Source organism: Poecilia formosa, unplaced genomic scaffold, assembly GCF_000485575.1.
Source record: "Poecilia formosa unplaced genomic scaffold, Poecilia_formosa-5.1.2 Scaffold6, whole genome shotgun sequence".
Lineage (NCBI taxonomy): Eukaryota > Metazoa > Chordata > Actinopteri > Cyprinodontiformes > Poeciliidae > Poecilia > Poecilia formosa.
The window spans coordinates 2636896-2646377 of record NW_006799945.1 but is presented as its reverse complement, the minus strand read 5'-3'; positions in this window follow the sequence as shown (position 1 = coordinate 2646377).

Here is a 9482-nt window from a genome sequence, read left to right as displayed (position 1 = left end):
CAAAGTATTGTGATATATTCAAAAAAAAAAAATAAAAAAATAAAAAAATCACCGATACAGTCGAATTTAATTTAAACACCAAACGTAATTTGGCTATTAAAAATTGGCTATATTTTTAAAATGTATATCTAAAAGTTAAAATGTGATGTGTAATGTTAAATCCACTTGGCCCATTTTGTGACGACAGTGAAAAGAGACAGACCACTAGTGTTATTTTTGTAGCCTGTTGATTACGGTTCATCACTCTGTTTATCAGTCTGTTCAGTGAGGCAGGGATTTCCCTGGTCAAAACACAGACAAACATATGAAAAAACACAAGACAGCAAAGCATAGTTAATATTTCTCAATTTTCTGACATTAAATCAGGATAAAAGAATGCTTTTTAGGTTAGTTAGGATTACCAAGATTATCCCCAAGTCCTATGCCACAACAATGGAGGATCTATTTTTAGGACAGTTTTTGTAATTTGTTTTACTTTTCTCAGTGCTTTGCTGCTGAAGGTACACAAGATAAAACAGAACATTATGTGGAAATATCGATGCAACATTTTAACACATCAGCAAGAAAATTAAAGTTTAAGTGTGTCGCTCCGATATTTATAAGAGATGTCTTTCTAATTGTTTTACATACAATAAGTATTTCATCTTTATAGACCAATGAGCATAAATTGTCTTTACTTAGGAATTTTAACAACTTTGTTTTTTAAAACTAAATTGAGTTTATTGGTTTTGGATAAAAAAGGGGCAGCATTGCATCAAATATACAAATTAGCAGATTAAGATATAATGGATAAAGGTGTTGAAAAAAAGGTTAATGGGATTTTTGTTTTCTTTTCAATATCTGTTGATGGCAACCTTATCATTATTTTCCCATTTCATTGTGCAATAAATTGAGCTAATTGTTTAAAATTAAAATATGCCAGAAGATAACTAAAAAGATATTTTGAATATGGGGCGTAATAAAAAATTACTAGGGCAAAATTTCACTGTGGAAGAAAAAAAATTAAATTGTCCAATTACTTAATTTATTGCTTCGTGGTGGAAACAACTGATATAAAATCAAAGCTACTGATTTTATAAGAATATGTTCCCCCTTTGCATTAGACATAATTATTAATGCAACACATTAAGATAATTTACATCAGTAATTATCTTAACGTAATTATCTTAATCTTCTGATGGCGTTTCCTGTTTTGGTCTATACAAACGTTTTGTATTGACAGTGTTACAATGTAAAAATGACAAAGTAGAGATTCAGGGAGAGATCTGAGCACTATACTGTTTTAAGGGTTTATAAATTGTACATCATCCATTGAGAATGACACAGAGGCCACTCTCAATGATGATGGAAACACTTGTCACTTACTTTCATGATCAGCCGATTGTGTAGCTTAATGTTGCAACTTTAAAACACCCAACAATGTTGAAGTTTCAAAGTCCTTGTCCTTGTTAAACAATAATATGCTATTTTCAATTGAGCTCTCATCCCTGGCACTTTGAAGGTAAACTCCATCAAAATCAATTAAAGTTGTTGTTCTTAAATTAAGAACAACATGTGGTGATCGGTTGTTATATCTATTTGCCATTTTGTTGTAATTTGTTATTTAGGATAAAAGCCAAATCCCCTCTTGAAAACAAGCTTTCTTAACCACGAGTGTCTTGTGACATAACACGAGGCATACTTCAACCAATCTTATCTTTTTATCTTATTTGTTTACATGTTTTTAATAAAGTTTATCCTTCCAGTGTGTGCTTATATTCTACTATGACAACAGGAAAACCTCTGAGCTGTTTATGGGAAGATGGATTTTATGGACATGTAAGTAGCAACTCATGAAGAGACTAGACTCGAGCTGCCATAATCTTCTGCCATTTTGTAAAATTTAAAAAAGGGGGAAAAAAAAGAAAAAAAAAGAAATGTTTTTGTCGATTAATTCTGTTTTCAAGTCCCAATGATGTTTCCTGGTGAGCAGCTGCAGCCCCAGTTATTTCCACCTAAATTTTTCACCAGCTGGAGAGACATATGAGCCCAGTCAACTTTCTAGAACTGGTAAAAAAAAAACAGAATAAATGTTTTACAGTTCACCCCAGTTACTTTGTCCAAATTCTCTGATGAGCATTAAAATTCTCAAAACTGTTTGTTCATCTTCCACAACATTTAGTTCTTTGTACATATCAAAATAGCAGTTTCTCATTTCTTCCAGCCATCTGCAAGTGTTTTTGGACATGCATCAATTGATTCCACACAATGCTCTGCTTTTTTACAACATTGTCATTTGGTTATGTCATGTTAATAAAATTTAACTGAATTCTGAACAGTCAGTCCCTATAAAACTAATTGTCCCCATTTCAGTGCTTGAAATGGGGACAATTTCAAGCAAGTTGTCAAGAGATTTGCTGACAACTTGTTCAACAAATCTGTTGAAGTAGTTATCAAAATTTATCAATTTTACGCCTTTCTTCATCATACTTCCCGGAAAATGTCTCACACACTAACAATAATGATTTATCTCAGGTGAACCTAAGATTTCACTGCTGAGGAGTGTGTGAAGCATTAGTTGCAACAGTTCCAATGTCTACTGCAATATCGTTTACATTTTTGCACAGCTTTTCCCAAAAGGTGCAAATAAGATGTATACTTTTGTGTCTGCACAATGCTTTGAAGAATTAAAAGTAAAACATATCAATAGCATATATAGTAAAAAAGTGAAATAAACATTCACTGTCTGGTATACCTCTACTTCACTAAAGTGTAGATTTATGCTACACAGAGTGAAATGTAATAAAAACATGAGAGAGTCATTTCACTATTTTCTTCATAATCAACAGTGTCAGGACTTTTCATTTTGATGACACTGACATTTTCACTGACATGAACACTTGCTTTTGAGGAAAGAATTGTTCCCCATTGTTCATAACTTTACAGGTTAAACACCAGGTTTTGAAGAGTGTATTAATAGTTTACAGAAATATACAAAGTGTTGTGCAAATGTTAATTGCACAACACTTTCACAAAAAGCACCTGAAAAACAAAACAAACAAAAAAAATCTTTATCTTTGGAAAAGATTTTGTGAAACTCTGCAGTGAAAGTCTACACTTTATTACCCAACAGTGTTTTTATTGTCAGTGGATATATTTTAAAGACAAAAAAGGGCCCAAGTGGGTCATATTTTTAATGTCTAACATTTCAGCAGCCTGTAAAGATTCAAAAACGTACTGCTGGGAGAGTAAGGATGTTCACAAAAATGAATGTTCCTGCTAAGGTTTTGCTGATGCCTGTTAAAACAAGGCCTTCTAGTAGACAAAGAGACCAATGGGGTTTACTAAGAGGTCAGTGGGATTCCCTCAGGCCAAAGAGTGTAGGGATTAGCAAAGTGTGCAAAGAGCTGATTTTCTAGCAGATTATGTACAATCTGTTCACCGTATAGAAGACCCATCATCTCAGTACTCTGACGCTGCAGCAACTTAGAGCCTATCTAATTCAACGACAAATTGGATGATTTTTGCAGCATCGCCTCACTTTTACTCAGCTTCAGTATGGAAAAAAAACAATTTTGCTGAACATTAGGGAGAGTTCAACCTTCTGCTTTTCGACATAATGACCAATCTTTATTGTTTGGGTTGCCAGTTTGAAGAAAAATACACATCTCAACACATCTTGAAAAACACCAACTCCAAAGGTACTTTTTACCAATCAAAAGACGGAAAGCAATTCATAAAAAGAGATTTAAGCTGAACTGCCAAGTAACTTCTAAACACTCAGAGCAGATGATCTTATGTTATGTGATATTCAAGAGGTTCTTTGTAATCACGAGTCCCATAATTGTCACAGTCACTTTAGATGTGACAGAAGTGCCTAAATGACCATATGCAATTTGGTGCACATGATTACTATGCTTACTCTGTTGTTGTTCATCTGTAAATGAGGTAGAACCTTTATGAAAAATGATGGTCTTTAAGATTAAAAGTTAAAATCTTTGAAGTCTTGATTCAGTAAAACAAAAAATGGAAGATGTTAGGAACAAGTACCTACTTATTACAGATTTAACCGTAGGACCAAGTTTATGCAGAGAATATAAAAGAAAAAAATCAGATGTAAAAAGATGAGCTTGCATAATTGCAATATATATAAATATATTGCAATTATATATACTGCTAAAAAAAAATAAAGGGAACATTTCACTTTAATTTTGTGTGTGGCTCCAAATCCAGGCCTCCATTGGTTAATAAATTTGATTTCCATTGATGATTTTTGTGTGATTTTGTTGTCAGCACATTCAACTTTGTACAGAACAAAGTATTCAATGAGAATATTTCATTCATTCAGGTCTAGGATGTGTTATTTGAGTGTTCCCTTTATATAGTCAGGTACGTTTTCATGCTGGTCCATTGTGGGAAAGTGCAAAGAGATAATAACTCACAAGAAGATTTGATTAGGTTTATCTCACTAGCCAGACGGCTCCTTAACTACATCAAGGAAAATGAGCAGATGGCAGTCGAGTCTGACTGCAGCATTCTGACACAGCCACACCCCCATGTGGAAGACCTGCAGCTCTGGAGATGCAACCACACCTAAAACATTCCAAAACAATGACACTCAGACTGTTGTTGGTCACAGATGTTGAAAAATGATTCAGCCTTTTGTTAACCTACATTTAAGACACAATACATTCCAGAGTGTCATTAAAGTCCCAATAAAATACAACTTCAAATGTTTTGTAGGGCCCTGAATGTTAGTTACAAAACCAGAAAGTCCTAGGTTTACTTTCTTTCTTTCTTTAAGCTCACGCAAAGTTCTTCCTGTGCTCAAACCTGAACTCTACATAAGTATGAGCAACTTTATGTCGCTTGGCTTTGTAATGGATTGCAAATTTTAAAACAAACAACAAACAAATGTCAGCAATAATCCAATAGTTTAAAAATATGTACCATGTATCACAACCACTTAAGATAAAATATTATTCTGTGTAAAAATGTGTCTGATGTAGCAGTCAAATCCTTGGGCATCCATGACTCTTATTGTAAGATCCAATCTTCGGCATCCATAAGAAAAAAATAAATGTGAATAACATTCAAAAGTTGATTTATTAAGTAAGTTAATTCACTAAGCAAAACCCATTTTATAGACTACACACAGAGTTCTGTTGTCAAGCTGTTTATTTCTGATGATTATAGTTTCTTTTTCAAATAAGTCATAGTCAAAGTTTATTTATTTTATTAGAACAGCCTCAGCTGACCAAAGTGCTTCACAACAAACACAACATTACAGGTAAATAACTGATAAAATAAGAAATAAAAATAAGTTTAGTAAAAATACACACAACAGTGTGGCAGATGGTTGAAAAAAATGCCCTTCAAAGCTTCATATATAAAGCAAATGAAATTGTCTTATTTGAATGTGTATCTATCAAAATTGTTTGTATAAAAGGAGGATAAGCCATAGGACTTTATTTTGATGCTATAGTATTAATTTTGTTTCATTTTGAGATTATTTTAGATCTTAGAAAAATACTTCTGCTCTGTTATGATCTGTTCATTCAATAGTTATTTTTTGTCTTTTTCCCCATCCAGGAGTTTCTTTTTCACTTGCTTATATTGTATTCCTCTTTGCACACTGATACAGTGGCACCAGTGGAGTTTTCATGCTTTCACCAAGCATGCAGGGATTCTTTCCAGGTTCTCCATAGACAAAACTGTCAGGTTATTCTGTCAGGTTGTCTGAAGTCCCAACCTTCAGCCATAAAGAATGTTTGGTTTTAGGTAAATTGGTGCCCCGTGTGGAGAAGGACAGTTACTGCATGCTGATTCAGTGTTGAGACAAACCCAGCATGTTGATTCAATTAATATCCATTATCACCTTCTGTGGGCATTAAATGAAAGAATAAAACTGCTGCTTGAATGACCTTCCCCTGAAAGTTTTTTTTTTTTCATTTATCTGGGATGAGCTGCAGAAGGCTAAACCATCTGGTTCAATTCCTTCCTGGAATCTCCCCCAGGATTTGTTTAGGGCACATCTCACCAGGAGGAGGCCTCAGGGCAAACCCAGGACTTAGTGAGAAATTTCAATGTCTCAGTTTGCAAGAAGGAACACTAATCTTACCCTGAAAAGCAAAATGAGTTGGTTGAAATGAAGAAAAAAGGCTACAATTTATCAGATCCTTGAAAGCAAGTCCCTGAAAAGAGGTAGGTAATTTATACAGGAATAAAACTGGGATATGATAGCAATAAATTCAGAGTTATATCGTTGTCATGATAAGAAAATGTGATCATGGGAACCAATAGCAACGCTGTTAACTCATCCCAATAACCCCCTCTGTCTACCTCCCTGAACGGACTTTGTAGCACTAAAACATTGTCTCATGTTTTTCCTTGTATTTAATATGGCTCACAGGGAACACTGATTCAATAAAACTTAACAACAGGTTGTAAAATGCTGCTTACCTAGCCAGTGTTTCATGTGAATAATTCTGTTTACTTTTATGAGGAAAATCCAAACCAAATCTCCCTTTCCCCCCTTTTAAATGTTAAATGTTAAGCTTAATGAATTAATGTTGCATAACAACAGACCCTCTTCCTCAACAATTTTACCCTGGAATATAGTTTTTTTTTTCTTGTGCAAATCTAACAAGCTGTTTCATTAAAAAGCAAATACATCGTGTGTTATATCAGTTTGGCCGCTAGGGGTCACCATTGTCTGTGATTTAATTAGATCTTGCGCACAAAAAGAACAAAGAAGTCTGTGCCTGCAGAAATTTTTGTTCGTTGCAAACGTTCACTTTGTTCCGCTATCCTATGATAGCTTTTGCTTTGCCTTCTGTGTGCCTTTCTCCATCATTATAAACAAGGGTAAAACTTTGACTTACACAAAACAAAAAGAAACCAATCTGGCAAACTTTTGAAACAGGCTGCCCAAGTTTCAGTAGTGAGATGCGACACTACATCCTGCTCACAGATGGTTCTCATAGGCTGCTTCCTTCCTTTGACTGTCTGATAAAAAGCACCTGTTTACACTTCTGAACTGATCAGACAGGAAGTGAGAGTACATTGTCAGCACTGTTGTGGGTCTGCTGAGAGCTTCAACCTGCTGGCCATGTAGCTTTGAGAAGAGTTCAGCTTTATGCGTTGTTTACATTTCTTCTACAGAAATGTTTTGTGAATTAAGTACATCGTGCCCTGTAAAACTATTCACACCGTTTGAGCATTTTCACATTCTGTCATGTCACAGCAACCTCCTCTCGTGTATTTTATTGGGATCTTACGCGATACACCAACTCAAAGCGGTGATTATATCCCATGGAGACACAATTTTCAACTTTTTATAAATACAAATCTAAAAATGCCGGAGTGCATTTTGAATACATCCCCACTCCGAGGCACCTAAATGAAATAAAGTGGAAACAAATGCCTTCAGAAGTGACCGTATTAGTAAACCGAGTGTGAGCAGAATGGCTTGACAGCAAACATGCTCATCATAAAACTGATAGGCAGAAGAAGGACAGCACTGAGAAATGAAGCAGCCACAATTCTGGAGGAGATGCAGAGATCCACAACTTCAGAGGGAGAATCTGTTGTCAGAATACTTACTAGTTTTGTCCTCTTAAAAAAAAAGTCTGGCAAGGAAAGATAGCAAGAAGTCATTTTTTGAAAGAACACCTAAAGAAGCACTGTTTAAAGTCTGGCACATACAATACAGGAGAGATAAAACCAGAGCGGGACTGGTTGGCCCACACTGGCATAAAATTAACGCGATATGTACGTCCCAATGTACTACAATCCCACTGAAATAAGGTGAAGACACTTTCATGCTGTGGGAATGTTTTGTTCTTCAGCAGGGATGACAAAGTTCTGTCAAAAGTTGAAGGGAAGACAGTAAAGTAAACCTGAAAGAAACCCTTTCAGAGGTTACACCACAGATCAGATCGGGTCGGAGTTTCATCTTCCAACCAGAGAACAAGATTCAACAATTCACAGGATTTGAAGGACCCAGTCAAAGTTCTGACCTAAATCCATCTGAGTCTGGGGTAGAATTTGTTCGCAGTTGGTCTTACTCATGTAATGCTTCCCTTCCACATCCTAATAATAATCAACTTTCTGTTAGTCTGTCACATAAGACCCCATTAAAACACATTGAATTTTGTAGTTGTAACATGGCTAAAACGCAAAAAGGTCAAAGGGTTTGACTACTTTTGCAAACTCTGGAGAGAAGGAACAACTGCATGTATGTAAAACCTGCACACTGCTTCAAATTAATGACTTGTAGTTTTAAAACACGCTCTTTAAGATAATGTCTATTGACTTTGGCACTCTTTGAAAGGGCAATCCTAAAAGAGGGAGGAGGTAATTTTAATGAGATTTCAGATTAACAGGAATTACTGACCCAGAGGTTGATCTTATGAGAAAAAAAAACAACTAAAAACTAATTTCACATCTCTATTCTCAGCTGCAGGTTTCTGATCTAATTTCCCACTTCTGGCTTCTTAGTTCACCAAGACAGGTGTTTAGCAGTGGAAAAAAAAAAAGAGTTGGGTCACAATAGTTTGCTTTGTTGAATAAAAACACAACCAGACGGAGCCTGTAGTCGTCAGCTGCGGCAAGAACTATTCAGCCTCTCCCTCCCAAGCAGAGTCCAGGGGAGGGAAACGACTGTTTGAAGCTCTCCCCCCGGGCTCCGGGCTCTGTCTGTGAGATCCGGGTGCGCTGACAATATTAGCACGCGTGATCTGAGAGTCTGATCAAAGCTGGCTTGTTCTGCCCGACCGATTTCTAAAGGATTAAGGATTAGGGAGCTGGGATGGTGGGAGAGACACAGAAGCAACCCTGAAGAGACAAAAGAGGATGGCGAAGGTAGGGGATGAGTTAGAAAGGGTTAAGGAGATGTTGAGGAGGACACAGGGATCAAAAGAGTCACACAGATGCCATTTTGAGACAGAAGTTCAGGCCAAAATGAATGGCAACTTATATCCTTAGGTTACTCGGCAGACAAGGTTGAGCTGCTACCAACGTCTGACACATACCTAGAGGAAACCCCATGCTGTGCTTTAATAATGAAATAAGTACGGCAACTCACAGGTACTCTGTGTTTAATGGGATTAATTTTGTTCTTCACTCACAAGCTGATTCAGGTTTGTGGGAAGGAGGAGCTAAACAACAAGGTATTTTGACTCCTTTGTTCCCAGTGATTGCGCGTATTTTAATAGGTTTGAGTGGTTTTCACACTTTTCTGGTAGTCTAAGGAGTTGTTCAGTGAAAGGCGGACAAATGACCTTTAACATAAGGAGGCCAAAACCAAAAGTCAAAGGTTGTTTACCAAACACCAGAGAGAAAGTTTGAGAAGCTTTCAAACTGGTTTCTAAAAGGGCATGTATCGTAATTTCATAGCTTTTCCTCTTCACTTGTATTAGCCTTGTAGTTTCTAATAGTTGTACTCATTTCCATGTATAAAATCAAAAGATATGTAAAACTGCATAAAAAAATATTAATAT